This window comes from Phyllobates terribilis, unplaced genomic scaffold, assembly GCF_046119375.1.
Source record: "Phyllobates terribilis strain yellow unplaced genomic scaffold, ASM4611937v1 Scaffold_4__5_contigs__length_816908805, whole genome shotgun sequence".
Lineage (NCBI taxonomy): Eukaryota > Metazoa > Chordata > Amphibia > Anura > Dendrobatidae > Phyllobates > Phyllobates terribilis.
The window spans coordinates 503431536-503446092 of NW_027362764.1; the positions used below are offsets into that span (position 1 = coordinate 503431536).

General features: G+C 45.1%; 1 protein-coding gene across 3 annotated transcripts in view; it reads right to left on the bottom strand.

Annotated features, from left to right (window-relative positions):
* The window catches only part of LOC141265584 (thiopurine S-methyltransferase-like), a 114686-nt gene that overhangs the window by 75804 nt on the left and 24325 nt on the right, over positions 1-14557 (bottom strand). Inside the window, exon 1 of one of the 3 annotated variants that reach the window (XM_073678837.1) lies at positions 638-759. The exons of the other annotated variants lie outside the window; for them this stretch is intronic. The gene's annotated coding sequence lies outside the window, so the exon portion shown is untranslated. Of the gene's footprint in view, positions 1-637; positions 760-14557 lie in introns of those variants that run through there. 3 annotated transcript variants of the gene reach the window in all.

Genomic DNA, 14557 nt, shown 5'->3' on the forward strand with positions numbered 1-14557 from the left:
GGATAGGTCAGTTGGGGGGGTTGAGTGAGATGGGGAAAGATGATGAATTCTGTTTTATCCATGTTAAGTTTTAGAAATCTAGCAGAGAAGAAAGATGAAATAGTGGACAGATATTGTGGGTTTCTGGTTAGTAAAGAGGTGATATCAGGTCAAGAGAGGTAGATCTGTGTGTCGCCAGCATAGAGATGATACTAAAATCCGTGGGACTCTATAAGCTGTCCTAGGCTGAAGGTGTAGATGCGGAAGAGAAAGGTGGAGAGGCACCATGGGGGTGGGACAAGGTGGTGCACTCAGACTCTGACGTGGTCCCACTCTCCTGACAGGCTGAGAGGCTTTTTCAGTACTCCAGTGAAACAGAGTTTGGTCGGCCTGGATAGAGCTCCCACCAGTTTCTATTTGATATAACAGACTTATATCGGGCTAGAAACCAGACCGGTAGCGCGTCGTTGACCGAACAACAGACGTGAGGTTCGTGGTTCGAGATTAAAGACCAGCCCAAGATTAAATTATATATTTAATCGCCATAAGGGCTCACTAAACAATCTACTATATACACAAGGTTATACATATACAGTGGTCAGAGTTACAAATACAAAAGCATGGTACATCAAGCATAACAGATCTTAAAGTCAATTACCAGTTAGATGAAAAGCATGGCTTGGGGGTTGGGGCGACCACATGGGGAAAAATGTGTGCCCTGCTTGGTAGCTGGACTTGTCCCTCACGTCTGCATGTCACGAGCTTCCCCAGGGAAAAGACCATAGGCTTTTGCCACACACCTTCCAACTCTCTGGGAACTCCCACTACCTGCCCCCTGTTCAGCCCAAGTCTCCACCCCCTGTTCCTTCTTGGCTAAGAGACTCACAGAACTAACGTGGCTCATACCTCCTTACTGGATGGTCCCAGGGAACCGGTTTTGGAGTCAATGGACCCGGCCAGGCCCCTGCTACGTGTGGGTACCAAACACAGCAGTTGTAGGAGGTTTCAAAAGGCTGGGACGTGTATCTCCTCGTCCCTACATGCTTGAGTGGGCTAGGATGCAGTCTGGCGTACGCTATCTTCCCCTGCTAGAAAATCCATTTTGTGAAGACCTGGGACATATAGTTCTTCCACAGCTCAGTATTGAAGTATAGTACCTTACACAACATAGCACATGTTGAGAACAAAGAGAGGATCTCAGCAGGGTGCTTGCCTGTCAGCTCAGCTCATGCTGCAGAGGGACACTCACACTGAAGCCCCCCTCCCTTCTCCCTTACAGATGGGAGTCGGGTTATACTGTGCTTGGAGACCTGACAACCCAGGAACATGTGATTATTCTAGAATATCCTTCACACAAGGGTCCAAGAACCGAACCTTGGGGGACACCAACAGATAGGGAGCGAGATGAGGAGGTGGTGTGTGAGTAGGAGACATTGAATATTCGGTCTGTTAGGTATGAGGAGATCAAAGATAGGGCCAGGTCTGTGATGCCAAGAGATGAGAGGGTCTGTAGTAAGAGGGAATTGTCCACTGTGTCAAAGGCAGGTGACAAGTCTAGGAGGAGGAGGACAGAGTAGTGTCGCAGTTAGTAGGTCATTAGTGACTTTAGTCAGGGCAGTTTCAGTGGAGTGTGCAGTCGGAAGCCAGATTGTAAGCGGTCAAACAGAGAGCAGGAGGAGAGGTGGGAGGACAGTTCCGAATGAACGTGTTGTTCCAGTAGTTTTGAGGCGTAGAGGAGTAGAGGAGAAGTGATATGGGGCGATAGTTAGTCAGGGAGGATGGGTCAAAGGATGGCTTTTTGAGAATGGGTGTGATTGAGGAGTGTTTGAAGCATGAGGGGAAGACACCAGTTGCTAGTGACAGGTTGAAAAGGTGGGCTATTTTAATTGATTTTATCTCGTTTGTGCAATAAAATTCATTGTAAATTCTATTTGGGTGGCTCTAACTTACAATTCTCTGTAGCTTTATATTACTTTGTGGAAGTGCCATGATTACTATATGGGCCTGTTGTAGGTATATCTAAGAGCTAAAAAATTGTAGTGTACAGCGTTCACCATATGTAATACAGCTTATAAATATTTTTTTATCGAGACAAAATGAAAAGTTGGGAGATAAGACAATATGAAAAAGTCAGGTGATTGACAGGTCTCACCCTATGTACACATCTGAGAGTGACCTGTCAATTAAATGAAGCAGGGCAGGGAGAAGCCAGCCAGGGGCTGCTCTGGATTAGTCAGGTTTCTCCCTGTGGCCCTCGGCCGACCTTTCAAATTAAGTTTACCCTGGGCATTTCATAGAAACATATATGACTGCCATCAACAGCAAGGCTCTGGTTCATGTTGCCCATGGCTCCCGAAGTATTAATTCAGCATGGTATCCCAAAGCGCAAGCTCCGCTGGCTTCTTGCCTCCTTCTCCAGTGCATTGGTAAGGAGCTGCCCACTCTCCCTATTTATGCATAGTTTTTGTTATCTAGTTTAGTGCCTTTTAATGCCTATAAAAGCCACAGCAAGTGGTCATTTATTGGATGGAGATAAAATGGAACATGCACACAGGGAGTCCGGTTGTGCTAAACCAGGTATCTGAACCAATATGTCATAATATACAGTCATGGCTGAAAGTGTTGGCATCCTTGAAATTGTTTCAGAAAATGAAGTATTTGTCCCAGAAAATTATTGCAATTACACGTGTTTTGTTGTACACATGTTTATTTCCTTTATGTGCATTGGAACAACACAAAAAAAAAAAACCTAACAAAAAAGCCAAATTGGGCATAATTTCACCAAAACCTCAAAAATGGGCTGGACAAAATTGCTGGCACCCTTAACTTAATATTTGGTTGCACACCCTTTGGAATAAATAACTGCAATCAATCGTTTCCTATAACCATCAACAAGCTTCTTACACTTCTCAACTGGAATTTTTGACCACTCTTCTTTTGCAAACTGCTCCAGGTCTCTCATACACTGCTCAAAAAAATAAAGGGAACACTTAAACAACAGAATATAATTCAAAGTAAATCAAACTACTATGAAATCAAACTGTCCACTTAGGAAGCAACACTGATTGACAATCAATTTCACATGCTGTTGTGCAAATGGAATAGACAATAGATGGAAATTATTGGCAATTATCACGACACCCTCAATAAAGGAGTGGTTCTGCATGTGGGGACCACAGACAACATCTCAGTACCAATGCATTCTGGCTGATGTTTTGGTCACTTTTGAATGTTGGTTGTGCCTTCACACTCGTGGTAGCATGAGACGGACTCTACAACCCACAGAAGTTGCTCAGGTAGTGCAGCTCATCCAGGATGGCACATCAATGCGAACTGTGGCAAAAAGGTTTGCGGTGTCTGTCAGCGTAGTGTCCAGAGGCTAGAGGCGCTGCCAGGAGACAGGCCAGTACACCAGGAGACATGGAGGGAGCCGTAGGAGGGCAATAACCCAGCAGCAGGACCGCTACCTCCGCCTTTGTGCAAGGAGGAACAGGAGGAGCACTGACAGAGCCCTGCAAAATGACCTCCAGCATGCCACAAATGTGCATGTATCTGCACAAATGGTTAGAAACCGACTCCATGAGGGTGGTATGAGGGCCCGACGTCCACAGATGGGGGTTGTGCTCACACCCCAACACCGTGCAGGGCGCTTGGCATTTGCCACAGAACACCAGGATTGGCAAAGTCGCCACTGGTGCCCTGTGCTCTTCACAGAGGAAAGCAGGTTCTCACTGAGCACATGTGACAGACATGACAGAGTCTGGAGACGCCGTGGAGAGTGATCTGCTGTCTGCAACATCCTTCAGCATGACCGGTTTGGCAGTGGGTCAGTAATGGTGTGGGGTGACATTTCTTTGTAGGGCCGCACAGCCCTCCACGTGCTCGCCAGAGGTAGCCTGACTGCCATTAAGTACCGAGATGAGATCCTCAGACCCCTTGTGAGACCATATGCTGGTGCAGTTGGCCCTGGGTTCCTCCTAATGCAGGACAATGCCAGATCTCATGTGGCTGGAGTGTGTCAGCAGTTCCTGCAAGATGAAGGCATTAAAATTATGGACTGGCCCGCCCATTCCCCAGATCTGAATCTGATTGAGCACATCTGGGACATCATGTCTCGCTCCATCCACCAACGTCACGTTGCACCACAAACTGTCCAGGAGTTGGCGGATGCTTTAGTCCAGGTCTGGGAGATCCCACAGGAGACCATCCGCAACCTCATCAGGAGCATGCCCAGGTGTTGTAGGGAGGTCATACAGGCACATGGAGGCCACACACAATACTGAGCCTCATTTTGACTTGTTTTAAGGACATTACATCAAAGTTGTATCAGCCTGTAGTGTGTTTTTCCACTTTAATTTTGAGCGTGACTCCAAATCCAGGCCTCCATTGGTTAATAAATTTGATTTCCATTGATGATTTTTGTGTGATTTTGTGGTCAGCACATTCAACTTTGTACAGAGCAAAGTATTCAATGAGAATATTTCATTCATTCAGATCTAGGATGTGTTATTTGAGTGTTCCCTTTATTTTTTTGAGCAGTATTTGAAGAGTGCCTTCCCAACAGCAATTTTAAAATCTCTCCCCAGGTATTCAATGTGATTTAGATCTAGACTCATTGCTGGTCACTTCAGAACTCTCCAGCACTTTGTTTCCATCTATTTGTAGGTGCTTCTTGAAGTATGTTTGGGATCATAGTCCTGGTGGAAGATGTAGCATTGGCGTCTCTGCCTCCTGCCGGGCAGAGACGCCGTTCCCCTCACCACTCCAGGTCCGGCGTTGTCCCGCTCCCCTGCTGCTGTGGCACGCACCGCACGCAGCTTCCTGGGCACTGTGCTTAGGGCGCGCGTGCGCTCCCTCCCTCTTAAAGGGGCCGCGCGCGCCGTCCTATAGAGTCCCCGGGCAATGGCCGGAGGACTTCCCCTATATAAGGCACCTCCTCCAAAATGGAGGTGCCTGTGCAAGGTTGTTGTTCCGTGTGCTAAACACTTGCTCCAGCCCTCAGGTCCAGCTGCATGTCAGTCCTGCCTGCCAGTCTGTCTGTCAGTCCAGCCTATCTAACAGTTCTGTCCTCCAGTCTGTCTACAGTTGTGCCCACCAGCCTGCTTACCTGGAGCACCTGTCTGTAACCTGCCGTGCCCGCCATTCTGCGTACCTGGAGCACCTGCCTGTTACCTGTCGTGTCCACCAGCCAGCCTACCTGGAGCACCTGCCTGTTACCTGTCGTGCCCGCCAGCCAGTCTACCCAGAGCACCTGCCAGTTACCTGCCGTACCCGCCTGCTCGCCTACCCAGAGCACCCGTCTAGCTATCTACCGAACCAGCCTGCTTATCTACCTGGTCCACCCATCAGCCTTCCTGCCGTGCTCATCCACTGTACCGGTCAGTTCCTGCCATCTGACGCGTGGGATTCACCTGCTCTCACACAAGGTCGGTCCCAGAGTGGCACCTGGTCCACCTGCCCGGTTCCTCCCTGGTTCACTGAGTCGACTAAGCCGCCATGTGACCTTGGTCGGGCCGAATAGGCACTTAGTCACGCCCCTCTGGTCCCTCCTTGCACCGAAGCACAGAGGTTCCACCACCCGGACTCGTAACAGAAGACTTATGACCTAGGACGCAAACCCAGCTTTCTGAAACTAGGCACTATATTGTGACCCAAAATCCATTGGTAATCTTCAGAGTTCATGATGCCTTGCACACAGTCAAGGCACCTAGTACCAGAGGAATCAAAACAACCACAAAATATCTTTGAACCTCCACCATATTTTACTGTAGGTACTGTGCTCTTTTCTTTGTAGGCCTCATTCCATTTTCAGTAAACAGTAGAATGATGTGCTTTTCCAAAAAGCTCTATCTTGGTCTCATCTGTCGACAAGATGCTTTCCCAGTATTTTGACTTACTCGTACAATTGGCAAATTGCAGTCTAGCTTTTTATGTCTGTTTCAGCAGTGGGGTCCTCCTGGGTCTGTTGCCATAGCCTTTAATTTCATTCAAATGTCGATGGATAGCTTGGATTTCTTTTGAACATGATTAGAGCTCCTTATCCACCATCTGGACAATCCTGCATTGTTCATCAATTTTTCTCTGTCTTCAACATCCACTGAGATTAGCTACAGTGCCATGGGTTGTAAATGTCTTGTATAATCCGGGTTTCTTTGTGTTGTTCCAATAAACACAAAGGAAATAAACATGTGTATAACAAAACATGTGCAATTGCAATAATTTTCTGGAAGAAATACTTCATTTTATGTAACAATTTCAAGGGTACCAACACTTTTGGCCATGTCTGTATATACACTGCTCAAAAAAATAAAGGGAACACTCAAATAACACATCCTAGATCTGAATGAATGAAATATTCTCATTGAATACTTTGTTCTGTACAAAGTTGAATGTGCTGACCACAAAATCACACAAAAATCATCAATGGAAATCACATTTATTAACCAATGGAGGCCTGGATTTGGAGTCACCCCCAAAATTAAAGTGGAAAAACACACTACAGGCTGATACAACTTTGATGTAATGTCCTTAAAACAAGTCAAAATGAGGCTCGGTATTGTGTGTGGCCTCTACGTGCCTGTACGACCTCCCTACAACGCCTGGGCATGCTCCTGATGAGGTTGCGGATGGACTCCTGTGGGATCTTCTCCCAGGCCTGGACTAAAGCATCCACCAACTCCTGGACACGTGATGTTGGTGGATGGAGAAAGACATGATGTCCCAGATGTGCTCAATCAGATTCAGGTCTGGGGAATGGGCGGGCCAGTCCATAATTTTAATGCCTTCATCTTGCAGGAACTGCTGACACACTCCAGCCACATGAGGTCTGGCATTGTCCTGCATTAGGAGGAACCCAGGACCAACCGCACCAGCATATGGTCTCACAAGGGGTCTGAGGATCTCATTTCAGTACCTAATGGCAGTCAGGCTACCTCTGGCGAGCACGTGGAGGCCTGTGCGGCCCTCCAAAGAAATGCCACCCCACACCATTACTGACCCACTGCCAAACCAGTCATGCTGAAGGATGTTGTAGGCAGCAGATCGCTCTCCACGGCGTCTCCAGAGTCTGTCACGTCTGTCACATGTGCTCAGTGTGAACCAACTTTAATCTGTGAAGAGCAGAGGGTGCCAGTGGCGACTTTGCCAATCCTGGTGTTCTGTGGCAAATGCCAAGCGTCCTGCACGGTGTTGGGCTGTTAGCACAACCCCCATCTGTGGACGTCGGGCCCTCATACCACCCTCATGGAGTCAGTTTCTAACTATTTGTGCAGACACATGCACATTTGTGGCCAGCTGAAGGTCATTTTGCAGAGATCTGTCAGTGCTCCTCCTGTTCCTCCTTGCACAAAGGCGGAGGTAGCGGTCCTGCTGCTGGGTTGTTGCCCTCCTACGGCCCCCTCCACGTCTCCTGGTGTACTGGCCTATCTCCTCGTAGTACCTCCAACCTCTGGACACTACGCTGACAGACAAAGCAAACCTTCTTGCCACAGCTCGCATTGATCTTCTATCCTGGATGAGCTGCACTATCTGAGCAACTTCTGTGGGTTGTAGAGTCCGTCTCATGCTACCACGAGTGCGAAAGCACAACCAACATTCAAAAGTGACCAAAACATCAGCCAGAAAGCATTGGTACTGAGATGTGGTCTGTGGTCCCCACCTGCAGAACCACTCCTTTATTGAGGGTGTCATGATAATTGCCAATAATTTCCATCAATTGTCTATTCTATTTGCACAACAGCATGTGAAATTGATTGTCAGTGTTGCTTCCTAAGTGGACAGTTTGATTTCACAGAAGTTTGATTTACTTAGAGATATATACTGTTGTTTAAGTGTTCCCTTTATTTTTTTGAGCAGTGTATATGGTTAGATACTGTAGAAGGTTTAAATAACTTACAGATTTGGTAATATAGAGATTAATAAAGCTGAGACCGACTGCAGTCCAACTATGAGTAGTTTTTTCTGTTTCATTTCATCTAAAGGGCTAAAGGGTATAGGAATGGGCTAAAAGGGTGTTAGGCTGACTGCAGTGAGCAAATGTATAACAAAGTAAAACTCAATTCTTTTAGCAGTTTATGTAAGCAAGTTTGACATCAGTATTCTAATAGTCATCACTTCAGAAATTATTATATTTGTAGCAGCTAATAGGTGTAAAAGTAAATTGACTTTTGGAACTGCTAATGGAGTCCTCCTCATTTGGCGGTTCAAAACCAAAGTTATTTAAATGTTTATCTTTCAAAGCACATAGGTCACATTTCCGTGTTGGGTGACAACTCTGTCGCCATGGATGTATAAGATATGTCTTGGGTACTGCTGACCATAGCTTAGCCTGGATAGCAGCTACTAAAGTCTTAGCTTTAGGGCTCTTGCACACAACCATAAAAATCGTCATTTTGATGGATAGCACTCGTCCCTATGTTATTCTTTGGAGCCATGCACATGTCCGATTTTTTTCCTTGTACAGAGCCAGTCCAGCAAGAGTTGCATCCAAATATCAGATCACACTTGGCCATCCATGTTTATGGGTCCGTGGAAAAAATTAGAGCACACTCAGATGACAACAGAATGGAGAAGATTTTTTTTTATTTTCGACATCCAAGAAAATCAAAATGTGATCAGAGTATGATTAGCATAATCGGCCCGATTTTCTCGGATGAGATAAAAACTGTTGTGTGATCCTAGCCTCACAGATTAAAGTGAGAGCTGTATGTGGGTCTACAAGCTCTCAGTCCCGAATAACCTGTGAGATCTTTGGCTGAGTCGTAACAGTGATAGGAATTCTGGTCTTTGTTGTAGAGAAGAATAGAATAACTGACAACCAGCATGTATTCATGAAATGTAAATCATGTCTAACCAACATGCTGGGTTTCTTTAAGAAGATACAGTGGCTTGCGAAAGTATTCACGCCCTTGGCATCTTTTGTGTTTTGCTACCTCACAACTTGGAATTTCATATTTTTTTTGAGGGTTTGGATCCGTTTATGTAAAAGAACTTCTCTACAACTGTGAACATTTGGTTTTCTTTTTTTTGTGAAGCAAACAACAAATAGGGCAAAATAACTGAAAACTTCAGTGTGCACAACTATTCAACCCCCCAGCCCCAAAGTCAATACTTTGTAGATCCTCATTTTGTGCCAATTACAGCTGCAAGTCTCATTTGAATAAGTCTTTATAAGCTTTTCACATCTTGCCACTGGGATTTTTAACCATTCCTCAAAGCAAAACTGCTCCAGCTCCTTCGAGTGAGATGGCTTTCTCTGGTGAACAGCAATCTTCAAGTCTGACCACAGATTCTCAATTGGATTAAGGTCTGGGTTTTGACTAGGCCACTCCAAAACATTTACACGTTTCCCCTTAAACCACTCGAGTGTTGCTTTAGCAATATGCTTTGGGTCATTGTCTTATTGGAAGGTGAACATCCGTCCCAGTCTAAAATCACTGACAGACTGAAACAGGTTTTGCCCAAAAATATCCCTGTATTTCGCACCATCCATCTCACCCTCGACTAGGACCATTTTCTCTGTCCCTGCTGCTGAAAAACATCCCCACAGTGAAACATGGTGGTGGCGGCATCATGCTGTGGAGGTGTTTTGGTGTTCTTGGGGTGATGAGCTGTGTTGGTTTGGCACCAGAGATGGAGTTTACTTACAGTACAGACCAAAAGTTTGGACACATCTTCTCATTTAAAGGTTTTTCTGTGTTTTCATGACTATGAAAATTGTACATTCACACTGAAGGCATCAAAACTGTGAATTAACACATGTGGAATTATATACTTAACAAAAAAGTGTGAAACAACTGAAAATATGTCTTATATTCTAGGTTCTTCAAAGTAGCCACCTTTTGCTTTGATGACTGCTTTGCACACTCTTGGCATTCTTTTGATGAGCTTCAAGAGGTAGTCACCGGAAATGGCTTTCACTTCACAGGTGTGCCCTGTCAGGTTTAATAAGTGGGATTTCTTGCCTTATAAATGGGGTTGGGACCATCAGTTGTGTTGTGCAGAAGTCTGGTGGATACACAGCTGATAGTCCTACTGAATAGACTGTTAGAATTTGTATTATGGCAAGAAAAAAGCAGCTAAGTAAAGAAAAACGAGTGGCCATCATTACTTTAAGAAATGAAGGTCAGTCAGTGCGAAAAATTGGGAAAACTTTGAAAGTGTCCCCAAGTGCAGTTGCAAAAACTATCAAGTGCTACAAAGAAACTGGCTCACACGAGGACCGCCCCAGGAAAGGAAGACCAAGAGTCACCTCTGCTTCTGAGGATAAGTTTATCCAAGTCACCAGCCTCAGAAATCGCAGGTTAACAGCAGCTCAGATTAGAGACCAGGTCAATGCCACACAGAGTTCTAGCAGCAGACACATCTCTTCAACAACTGTTAAGAGGAGACTTTGTGCAGCAGGCCTTCATGGTAAAACATCTACTAGGAAACCACTGCTAAGGACAGGCAACAAGCAGAAGATACTTGTTTGGGCTAAAGAACACAAGGAATGGACATTAGACCAGTGGAAATCTGTGCTTTGGTCTGATGAGTTCAAATTTGAGATCTTTGGTTCCAACCACTGTGTCTTTGTGCGACGCAGAAAAGGTGAACGGATGGACTCTACATGCCTGGTTCTCACCGTGAAGCATGGAGGAGGAGGTGTGATGGTGCTTTGCTGGTGACACTGTTGGAGATTTATTCAAAATTGAAGGCATACTGAAACAGTATGGCTACCACAGCATTTTGCATTTATTTTTCAACAGAACAATGACCCCAAACACACCTCCAGGCTGTGTAAGGGCTACTTGACCAAGAAGGAGAGTGATGGGGTGCTACGCCAGATGACCTGGCCTCGACAGTCACCTGACCTGAACCCAATCGAGATGGTTTGGGGTGAGCTGGACCGCAGAGTGAAGGCAAAAGGGCCAACAAGTGCTAAGCATCTCTGGGAACTCATTCAAGATTGTTGGAAGACCATTTCCGGTGACTACCTCTTGAAGCTCATCAAGAGAATGCCAAAAGTGTGCAAAGCAGTCATCAAAGCAAAAGGTGGCTACTTTGAAGAACCTAGAATATAAGACATATTTTCAGTTGTTTCATACTTTTTTGTTAAGCTTATAATTCCACATGTGTTAATTCTTAGTTTTGATGCCTTCAGTGTGAATGTAAAATTTTCATAGTCATGAAAATACAGAAAAATCTTTAAATGAGGTGTGTCCAAACTTTTGGTCTGTACTGTAGGTGGGCAAAAAGTTCAATTTTGGTCTCACCTGTTCACAACACCTTCCTCCATACATTTGAGGAATATCCCACATGCCTTTTTGCAAACTTAAAATGAGCCTTACAATTTTTGTGTTTAAGTAAAGGCTTTTTTCTCCCACTGTTCCATAAAGGCCACCTCTATGCAGTGTACGGCTTATTGTGGTTGTATGGACAAATACTCCAATCTCTGCAGCTCCTTCAGGGTTACTTTTGGTCTCTGTGCTGCCTCCCTGATTAATGCCCGTCTTGCCTTGGCTGAGAGTTTTGGTGGGCAGCCCTCTCTTGGCAGGTTTATGTAAATTTTTTCAGAAAAATTTGGGAAAGTTATGAATTGTCCTATAAATATCTGTTCTATTCCTGATCAAAAGATCTAGGCTTTTAGTTGAGATGAATCTGTGTTGTACTTTAAGTACATGCTCAGTATTGAGGCAGTACTGTGGAGTCGGAAGTCAGGGAAATTGAGGAGTCTGAAGTTTGGCTCACCAACTCCACAGCCCTGCTATAATGGTTATGTGTTCTAAATGTGAAAAAAAAACAGATACAGCACATATGTGAAAAAATTGAATGAGGCCTTAGAAGCATGTGATCCAGACCTGTCCATCTGGATCCTCCAACTGAAAACCAGCTTTGCCATGTGCAGTATTTTTTAGGCCAGGTTCAGACTAGCTTATGAAATGCACAAGATCAAATACAGTTTCCTATGTTAATAATAACAAATAATCTATAAAAAAAAATGGATGCAATACAGATAATGCATATGGCATCCAATTTTATTTTGATTTTAATAGACAAGTCAAATATAAAATTCAGGAGAAAATAACGCATGCTGCGATTTGTTTCACACAAAACGCTCGATCCGGGTGAAAAAAACCGTCTTCTGAACAACTCCATTGGATTATATTGCTCAGTGTGCTGTCCAATTTTAACTTGGATTGCACACTGCCATATAATACACCAGTCGGAACAAGCCCTTAAACGGGTTGTCCAGGTTTAAACAAGTCTGCAGTCACTGACAGGAGACTTGTGAATCCTCACGTTGGCAACAGAGGGTGTGTGACCTCAAGTCTGCAATTTGTATGCAATCACGAGCCAACTATACTGTATCCAGTCTTATTCAATGCAAGTGAATTCAGTGAGGCCATTTACAGTCTATTCGGAATGTGTCCGTAATTATGCAAATCGCATACTTGCATTTACATGAAAGCCCGCTCCCGGCAACAGCGAATCTACACAGTGTATGCGATGTGAGGATTCACAAGTCTGCAGTCACAGAGTGACTGCAAACTTGTAGTTTATGCCTGGACAACCTCTTTAACTACGCAATCTGAAGGAGAGTAGTACTGGTCACATGATACTCCAGCAGCTACCGTTTTGAGAACAGTAGAGCTGTGCACTTTGTGGCTAAAGCTGCAATAAAATGTGGAGCAAGAGAAGCTGTAATACTTATACAAATTCTTCAACATTGAAATCATGACGCAAGAAGGAAAAATTGCAGAATAATGGAGATTGAAAGATCGATAGACATGTTAACAATATGCAAATGATCTAAATTTATTCAGTATCACATGTGAATGACATGCGTAGATACACGCACACTTACAAAGCCTTGCCATGGTATCAATGAGGTTATTAATGGTTGTCTGTCATGCAATGTGTGGGAAAGACTAAGAGCAAAACGAAGGGAAGAGGGGAAGGAAGCCCAAACACTAGGGAAAGAGGGAGTGGAGACCGCTAGGCAGATCCAAGATCAGCCTGCCTACCCTACCATCCCTATATAGGTTCCACACCTATCGCCGAGCAGGACCCTAAGCCCTGTGTATCCCTAGAGCTTGGCCCTAGTTTGGGGGGGGTGGAGGGGTGAGCACTGGTTAGGCCCCACTACAAACTAAAGACAAGGTAGACAAACAAAGGGGATAAACTTAGCTTGAGCAGACACCAGAGAGATAACACCAACTGCCCTCTAAGGGCACCAGAGAAAAAGCTAGGTGACTGCTAGTCCTCCAAGTCTGCACAAAGATACATAGAACTATCACCGGCATTTCCTGGAGCACACAGAGTTTTTAAACTACCAAACAATGGTGTGTCAATCAGCAGCAGGAGGAAGGTTACTGCTGGTTCCTAAAAGAAAGAAGGGTTAAGAAGGCATCTGCAATGCCAAGCGCAGTGACCTTCTACAGCCATATCCAGAGCGACTGTCAGTTACACCTGCCACACCCGTGACAGTAACCCCCCTTCTACGAGTGGCCTCCAGCCACTCAGGACCAGGTTTCTCAGGATAAGAGGTTTGGAATGAATGAACCAGCCTGGGGGCGGGCATTCACCTCTGATGCAGAAACCCACATCTTTTCCTCTGGACCATAACCCTTCCAGTGCACCAAGTACTGTCAGGAATGACGCTGGAGGCGAGAATCTACAATCCTTGAAATCTGAAACTCCAGATTACCATCAACCATGATTGTATGCGGCGGTAGGGGAGAAGACTCAAGAGGTTCTACATATTTCTTGAGCACAGGCCTGTGAAAGACATTGTGGATCTTAAGGGCCTGAGGTAGCTCAAAACAAAATGCTGCTGCGACAAAATGATGGCGATTATTTTATAGGGACCAATAAATCTAGGTCCCAGCTTCTAGAAAGGAACCTTCAACTTGATATTCCTGGTAGACAACCACACAAACGCATTCACACTCAGGTCCGGACCTGGCGAGCGTTTCCCGTCAGCCATACGTTTGAAACTGTCTCCCATGATTTTCAAAATTACTCAGAACCCACGCCAAACCGAGGAGAGCGACGAAGCAAAACGTTCCTCCTCAGGAACTCCCGAAACTCATCCACCACTAGAGGTACCAAACTGTAGGTGGTAACCATATGCACCAAAGAATGGTGACCTGCTGGAAGATTCTTGGCGATGATTATTAACAGCAAATTCTGCCAGCAGTAAGATGCCCTCTTTTTGGAGACAAAACACCTGAGGCTAGTCTCTAAATTCTGATTAATGCGCTCGGTCTGCCCATTCGACTGAGGATGAAAGGCAGAGGAAAAGGACAGCTGCACCCCTAGTCGAGAACAGAATGCTTTCCAGAACTTGGAAACAAACTGGGTCCCCCGATCTGACACCACATTTGAGGGAACCCTGTGAAGCTTCACAATCTCATTTATAAACACCTGAACAAGAGTCTCTGCATTCAGAAGAGCCGGTAATGAGATGAAGTGAACCATTTTACTGAACCTATCACCAAAATCACAGTTTTTCCTGCAGATACCAGGAGGTCAGTAATAAAATCCATGGACAAGTGTGTCCATGGCCTGCTAGAAATGGGTAGTGGAAGAAGAGTAC